The sequence below is a fragment of the Aulonocara sp. 'chitande type north' Nkhata Bay genome, linkage group LG19, assembly GCF_057382095.1.
Source record: "Aulonocara sp. 'chitande type north' Nkhata Bay isolate Kocher_YH1m ecotype deep benthic linkage group LG19, A_spYH_male_GT1.1, whole genome shotgun sequence".
Taxonomy (NCBI): Eukaryota; Metazoa; Chordata; class Actinopteri; order Cichliformes; family Cichlidae; genus Aulonocara; species Aulonocara sp. 'chitande type north' Nkhata Bay.
Window position 1 is genome coordinate 885,381 of NC_141362.1, and position 8,900 is coordinate 894,280.

An 8,900-nucleotide genomic window follows, 5' to 3' on the forward strand; every position below is an offset into this window, starting at 1 on the left:
ACATTTTACTGCATGTTATTTCACCATCTTATCGATTCAAATGCTCCATCCTTATGTGGTTTGCGACATTATGTTTATCCACTCTGTCTCTAAATGTTTGAAGAATTTTCAAGTTTGGGATCAAATTTTGAGAATTTGACCATAAGTGAAAGTTATGGTATTATCACCCCGTTCGGGGCTTACCTTTCCCATTTTTGATGATATTCCTCCCTATTCTTTGCAAGTACCCCCTGTTGGTGGCGAGAAACTGTTGGTGTGGACAAGTGGGTGCTGTAAAAACAAAAGCTCAGGACAGAACAGTTATCAGTCATGTACTTCATACAAAATTAGCATATATCGAATTTCATATTGATCTTCTGAGTGTAATGGTACATTTTAATTTGAATTTATCAAAGCTAAACACAATAATTTTTCTTTATTTTGCTCTTGTTCTTGTGCAGCGCCACCTCTCAGCACATGCCCCTGTCGGTTCTATCCCGCTTTTAAATTGCTGACTATTTCAAGAAAGCACCCAAAAGACGGGGACCAGTGTTTATTATTACATATCTCCATTTTGAGTGTGACAAGTCTATCATTCCCCTGTTATTCATAGACCTCAATAGAGGGTTGGGGGGTTTTTTTGGGGTTTTTTTTTTTTTTTACCTCTATAAAAGTTAATTGACTCTTTACAGTGGCCTGCTATGGTTAATAATAACATGCTCAGTCATGAGTGAAATCAAACCTTTTCTTCACTTTAGCATTTAACATTCCCAACAATATAATGCGATACATTAATCGAAACACAGCTACTAAAACACAATTTTCTTAATTTTATTTATAAAGACTGTGTTATGCCTTTCTCAGTGACCCACGTAGAAACGGGACATGCTGACGAAGCTTTCCTCAGTGGCCCAGATAAATGGGATACACTGACGAATCTTCCTTAGTCCCCGAATAAAGTAAAATAAAGCAGAAAGGACACAGGAAGTTGCCTGTTGTCATAAAGTGAGAAGTTGCTCACCAGCAGAAAGGACACAGGAAGTTGCCTGTTGTCATAAAACGAGAAGTTGCTCATTAAAGAGTGAGAAGCTGCTCACCAAAAAAAAAAAAAGAAAAGATAAAATTGCTAGCAATAATCAAGTAACCTCAGGTATGCCACAGCAAAAATACTAACTTAAATCCTTCAAGCGTAAACCCCTCTGGAAATCACTGAACATGGGTCAGAATAATTCAAAGACCTCAGACAGGTCTGAGGAAAAATCTAAATTAACTGTAAAACCGAAAAAAATAAAATATAAAGTCACAAATAACGGCTCAGTACGACTCCCACTTCCGGATTACAGGTACATATTGTGTCAATGCATTCCTGGAGTAACCGAGTCACAACTCATAGAAGAGTTGTGACTCTTCTATGATCTAGATCCAAAGTATGATAAAGCATCCACAACTGCAGAGTTCTTGTGGGTAAATGATGACAAAATCACCGATTTCTTTAGGAATCTAAAGAGATTCCTGCTAACAATGTCCAGAGACAAAATTGACTTAAATTCAGTAACTATGTGTAAACAAAAGCCTGATGAATCTATCCTAGTATTCATAAAATGCTTTATGCACTGTTGGACCAATGAGGCATGCATGCCTGAGGATGGAAATGATCAGATTTTCATTACTACCTTTTTGAACAATATCCACCCTGAATGCTCTCAGTTGCTAAAAGTGACAGCTACTAATAATCTCTATGAACTGAGTAAAGATGCTTTTTTAAAGCTTGTAAAACTGAAGGCTAGTGCAGAACTTTTCCCTACTACCACGAAAGCTAAAAGTGTTAAAATGATGCTGAATTTTGATGTTGCAGATCCAGAAGAAAGTGAGAAACTAATGTATGCAGGAGTACCACCTGCCCCAGCACAGCAGGGAGGTTTCAGAGGGCGGAAAGATAAGAGTAGAGATGTGTGTTTTTGCTGTGGAAAGATAGGACATTGGTTTAGGGAATGCAAATTTGCAGCTTCCAATAGAGCACGCGAGCCTCAACCACAAAACGCAGGACAAGTTCCTGCCACTAGGCGTCAGCAGAGCTCTTCCAGTAAAGGTAACTGGCAACAACAGGAATCACGCAATAATGGCCCCACATCTAGGCAGCAGCCTTATAATCCGCATTTTAACCCACAAGGTAGACAAGCTAGAGGTGCAAATTTAGCTCAGTTTTCCAGCAGCCGCAGACACCCAGAGCATGAATCAGAATGGGAGAGAGTGCGTTACAATTCCCACCATGATCTCTTCCCATCATCTGATAACCCCCGGCTGGACCGCCAATAGGGAGGCCCAGGTGAGGATGAGGGACAGCAGTGTGAAGCACTACACACGATGCTGCATTTGCAACTGTCCCCTAACACAGAGCACTTGCCCATACTAGAGGTAGAAATAGATGGTAAGAAATACCCATTTTTAGTGGATAGTGGAGCCACTAAAAGTTCACTGTCTGGAAAATTCTATAATGGGCCTGTTTCCTCTGTGTGCATCAACACTATGGGAATTAACGGAACTGTAGTGCGATGCCCTAAAACTCATTCTCTAAAGACACGCTGGGGCCCAAAACCAGATGAAATCACATATCATCCATTCGTAATTATTCCAAACTCGCCTGTGAATCTATTAGGCAGAGATTTAATGGCAAAAATGAATTTGTGTATTTCATTTAACACAAAGGGTGAAATGTTTGCTGACACTGATAACAGCTATGTTTTCTCTGCCCTATGCACCGACATCATGGAGAAGGAACAGCCTCTGTGTCAGCTGGACGCCTCAGCAGAGAATGAACTCAACATCTTTTTGTCCGGTACTCCATGTCACACACTGTGCCAAACACGTGTACAGACACCACTACCAGGTAACCCCATGCCTGGGAGCCACACTTTTGTCTCTCTCACACTGTTCAACAACATGATAACTGCTCACACCAGTGAAGGTCAAACAGTGGTTTTGTCACATAACTCAGACATAGGTTATGACATAACTACACCATGTCGACACATAGATCTAACCTACCCTATCCACTGTACTATTTCTGCAGTTACGTTGCCAGCTGAATACCAGAATATGACATTATGGTCAAAAGTTGAGAATGATGTAGGATTTATTGACTGTACACCTTATCACGCACAGCTGAAATACAACAAGCCAGTATATGTCAAGCAATATCCCATTTCCGCCGAAAAAGCCGCAGCCCTAGATGTCATCATAGGAGATTTATTGACTACAGGAGTAATAAAGCCCACAGTATCTCCATATAACACTCCTGTCAATCCTGTGCCAAAGCCTAACAAACCTGGAGTATGGCGTTTCACACAAGACTTAAGGCAAATTAATGCAGTCATTATGCCTCTGCCACCTCTCGTCCCAGACGTTCCCAGCATATTGACATCCATTCCATCCACAGCTACACATTTTACCGTGGTGGACCTGTGTTCCGCTTTTTTCTCAGTGCCTGTGCATGAAGACACACAGCCGATATTTGCATTCACACATAGAAATAAGCAGTACACCTGGACTCGTCTGCCCCAAGGCATGGTGGATAGCCCTGCTGCTTTCTCAGTGGTGGTCCGTGCTACCCTGGACAGCTTCACTCCTCCGGAGGGCTGTACCTTGATACAGTACGTGGTTTGATTGATTGATTGAATCTTTATTTTGAACATGTTGAAAAAGTACAACAAAATAGAATTAAAAGAGACAAATGAACAAAGCAAAACAAAAGGAAAACAAGCAACCACAACTCCAAATAAAGTTCATGTTCAAAAAGGAGCAGGAAGAAGCATAAGCTTATTTAATCCCACCCCTTTTCCACTATATAGTATCAATAGACTACAAAAATACCTCCTTGCAATTACATTATATGTCATGTGTAATTTTTTTTTTGTTTTTTTTAATATATACATATATGTTTCTGTCTATCCATACATACGTATATACACATACGCACATATACACATTTTCACCTCAAGGATACACAACCTACAAATATATATATATATACCCATACCAACATACCCGTGCACCCGCACACACATGAAAATATTAGACAAGAACACCCTATCAAATCTCTACCTTTCCCTGTACCCTGTAAAAACCATATCCTTTTTAAACTGCGCCATGCTTGGACATTGCTTCATATCTTTACTTAGTCTGTTCCACAGCTTCACTCCACACACAGAGATGCAAAAACTTTTTAATGTTGTACGGATATGGATGACCTCCTCCTCTGTGCTCCGAGTGAGGAACTATGTCAAACTGCTACACACATGCCTCTCCAGCACCTCCAACAGACTGGCCACAAAGCATCGGCAAAGAAAATGCAGTACTGTCAGACTTCTGTTCAATATTTGGGATTCACACTGTCTCACGGAAAACATTCCATGACTGCAGACAGGGTCAAAGCTGTGACCTCCGTCCCTCGGCCCACTACACAGAAGGAAATGCTGTCCTTCCTAGGCATGGTGAACTATTGCAGACAGTGGATACCAGACTGTTCTTTTCATGACCACATTCTGCGTGACTGTTGTAAAAAAGACAAGCCTCCTCGAATACTGTGGTCCACAGAAATGACTGCCTCTTTCAATGCATTAAAGGGAGCGCTGACCTCCGCCACTCAAAGGTGCTGCCTGTGGTTGTTCAGGGGATGCCGGCCTGCCTGAGGGCAGTAGCAGCTTGCTCTATCATGATAAGGGACTGCGAGAAGCTCACACTCTCACATGACACTATTCTACACACCAATCATCAGGTCACGACCATTCTAGCAAACATAACTACACAACGGTGTGGGACGGAGAGATTTCGCAGGTCTTTCCTCCCCACTGCTGTCAGACTCCATAATAAAGACTTTAACTGATCAAGCACACACATCCATACATATGCAATAATACTAAGTGCAATAATCCTTTCTGTCATCGTTGTATTTTTACTCAGTTGTATATAGTATTTGTATTTGTATTCTATTTTTATCTTATTGTATATTTATTTTATTGTATTCTACTGTATATAGTATTTTATTCTATTCTGTACAGTTGTGTATTGTATTTATTCTTATTGTATTCTAATTTTTGCCTCATAACTTTTGCACTGTCCACTTCCTGCTGTGACAAAACAAATTTCCCACGTGTGGGACTAATAAAGGTTATCTTATCTTATCTTATCTTATCTTAACATATGACCGCACAACGTCGCTCAGGTTATGAAGCTACACTGACCTCAACAGCAAATCTCACTATAAAAGCAAGCAGCACACTCAATTCGCCAGCACACTTACTTATTCGTATGCTGTGTTCCTCTGACCGACAGGATGGTTCAGACGGGCCTGATGTTCACAATTGCATGACACGCATACAAGAATCTACAGCACCACGCCCAGATTTAGAGCAGACACCTATCACTGTTTATGTGGACGGATCCTGTTCAAAACCAAATGACAACTCATTTCTTTGTGGCTATTGGGTGGTGACATTGCCTGACATTATACTAGAGGCTCACTCATTACCATTTCACTCAGGACAAAAAGCAGAGCTTTAATACGCACCTGTGAGCTACATGTAGATAAGCGGGTGACAATTTATACTGATAGCCGTTATGCGTTTGGTGTGGTACCTGACTTTGGCACATTGTGGAGACAGAGAGGCTTCAGATCTGCTGACGGAAAATCAATTGCTAATTCTTATCTTGTTCAAAGACTTTTGCAGGCTATACAGCTAACATCGGCCGTTGCAGTCGTTAAAACGAAAGGACACAGTACAGCTGACACAGACGAAGCAGCAGGTAATGCCCTAGCAGACGTGACTGCCAAGGCTGCAGCTGCGTCACAGCTCCCACCTCCACAGGAAGTATTATCTGTGCCCCTACAGCTGCCACTTGTTACACTCCCAGACAAGAGCAGGCCTCTGCATCTGATTACACCTATTGGGAGGATAATGACTGTACCTTAGATGACAGAGATGGCCTATACAAAAATCTTGAGGGTTTGATTGCCCTCCCATCTTCCCTACTGCCAGTCCTTGTCCGACATTTTCACGGTGTGAGTCATGTCGGACAAAGAGGGGTAATAGGAGCAATAAAATCAAGATTTGTAATTGAGAAAACATCACACGCAGTATAATGCATATTAGCAACCTGTCTAACATGTGCACGAACTAATGTAGGGAGACCAAAAGCAAAACATCAGCATTTACCACAACCAGATTTTCCATTTCATACATTACAAATTGATTTTACACATATGCCAGCACAAGGAAGCATCAAGTACTTACTGGTGATAGTGGATCAATTTAGTAAATGGGTAGAAGCTTATCCAACATCAAAAGAAACTGCAGTAGTAGTCTGTCAAAAGTTGTGCAATGAAATAATACCCAGATTCGGAATACCTCACCAAATTAACAGTGATAGAGGACCTTCATTCACATCAGAAGTAATTCAAAAGTGTGCTAAAACTTTAGGAATAGACTGGAAATATCATGTGCCATACCACCCTCAGAGTTCAGGAGTTGTAGAAAGAATGAATAGGACCATAAAAAAATCGCCTGACTAAAGCAATGATAGAAACAGGAATGACCTGGGTCAAATTACTTCCTCAAGTCCTCTGCGAGATTAGAATGACTCCATCCGCAGCAACCAAATTATCTCCATTTGAAATAATCATGGGAAGACCATTCCCAACACCATGGTCAGCCTCCAGAGGGGCACCGCTATTGGAAGGGGACATAGACATTGCATTGTCGGACTATGTTCACAACCTGGTAGAAACACTGAATAATAACCATCAGAAAGTTTGTCTCTCTCAGCCTCTCCCTTCCTCAGGAAACCAGGAGACGCGATGTTGGTGAAGTCGCTAAAACCAGGGCCACTCGGGGAGGCCGCGTGTTCCAGCCCCCAGACTGTACTGGCAGTGACGAGAACCAGCATCCTCACAGACGGACAACCTCAGTGGATTCATGCCAGCAGGGTTAAGACCAGCCCAACCAGACCACCTCAGGTGTCGGATGAAGCAGACGACGACTCAGGCGAGCCAGCGCCGGGAACCAAAACAAATAAACACACACAGGTAGATAACGACTCAGGCGAGCCAGCGCCCGGATCCAATAGAGATTGAAAATGTGACGTCACTCAGGGGTAAAACCGCAAAGAATTCTGGGAACTCGTGGCAAGAGGTACTAGCGCACGCAGGTTTTCAATTGAAATTAGTTACACAGCGATAAAAAGAAACACAAAAAATGGCAAGAAGCTGTTGTATTATTAACTGCAATAGCCGGTCGCATGACAGCCACGGGAAGCTGACAGGTAAAGAGATAGTTTTTTTTATCGGATTACGTCGTTGAAGAGAAATTGTTCGAGCCATGTTTCCGAAGTAACAAAGAGGCGACTGGATTGCAGCCATTCAAAGACCAAATATAACGTCCCAGAACACTCCAGCTCACAGGTTAGTCTGCTCCAAGCATTTACACGAAGGCAAGTCTGCTGTTGTAGTTAATGCGTCATTTTTCTTAACATAATTAGTGATATAGGTTACAAGCAAGTCTGGCGCTGAACAGAAATTGTCGCGCCTTTGTTTATTGTGCATAAATAGTGAATTGTCCTGACACAATATTGCGTTTCGCTTCTGTTATTGCCATGGTACATTGACAAAAACATATACTTTTATTCACAGGATAAAACAGTTGTTTTGTATCACTAATTGCCCAGTACGATTACAGCATACAATATTATTGTCACTGTGTTAAGGTTCAAAATTGAGGAAGGAGAGTACAAACCACCCTTGGTCCAGAAGCTCTTGGTCAAACAATGATTTTTAATGAATACACACGTGTGGGAAGACAACTCTGTACGCAGACAGCAATTGATCTTCAACTTACTCAAAGCATACACAGATTTTTATACTGTCAGGGCTTAAATTTAATGACGCCCCTTTAACGTCACAGATACATTTTATACATAGATCAGATCAACACCACAATGACTTTTAACCCAATTTGAAAGAACATCATCTTCTATTTTCATAGCCGGCACTTCCTTTCTACCTTTCAGTTCTTCTTTCTTGCCGAGACGACAAGGACGGTTCCTCTTTTACCGAGACACTTTCGCAGTTCCAACCAGACATGACGAACCTCTTTCCTATAAATAATTCTAACTCATGTGTGTGTGTCACGACCTCACTCAGCCTCTATGTCACCTCTCGCACTTCTGACCTTTTACCAGACCAGAGGCTCATCCTTATGTGTTACAACCTAACTGAGACTATGTATATGTCCTCTACTAAATAAATGTTTTAACCAAGAACCTCTACTAAAACCTTAATATAAAATGACCTGATATAAGTGTTTTGTAAGCATGTATTGCAATTCCTTCTATGTTCTAGTTTTCCCTCAGCATGGATCATCTAGACACTCTCACTAGTGAAGCTTAAGACCTTTAAAGAACCTGAACATCAACTCAAATAAGCACAGATATGCAATGTGTACAAAATAGCCATAACTGCACCTGAAATACAAATTTAACATCATCATAAACATCTTAAGGCCATCTTAAAGCTATCTGTTACATTGTTAAAGCAATGATCGTCTTAGCCTGCTGCTCAAAATAACTTCCTGCTTTCACTTCTGCAAACTCTCTGCAACTTCCTGTCAGCCTGCCACTTAGTCTTTCTGAAAGACACACACTGTTCAACCCGTGAATGCAATATAAACGCCAGATTATATTATTAATGCAATGGTAATAATGATGATTATTTAACAATAGCAGTAAAATAATTTCCCTGCTCCACAACTGCTACATTTCTGTAATGCGTACCAGAAATTATTTCCACTACTAATTAATTACCGTTGAGCTTAAAGGTCCTATTAATAAACGGTTAACGAATGTGTATTTATGAAGACAATTTGTGAGAC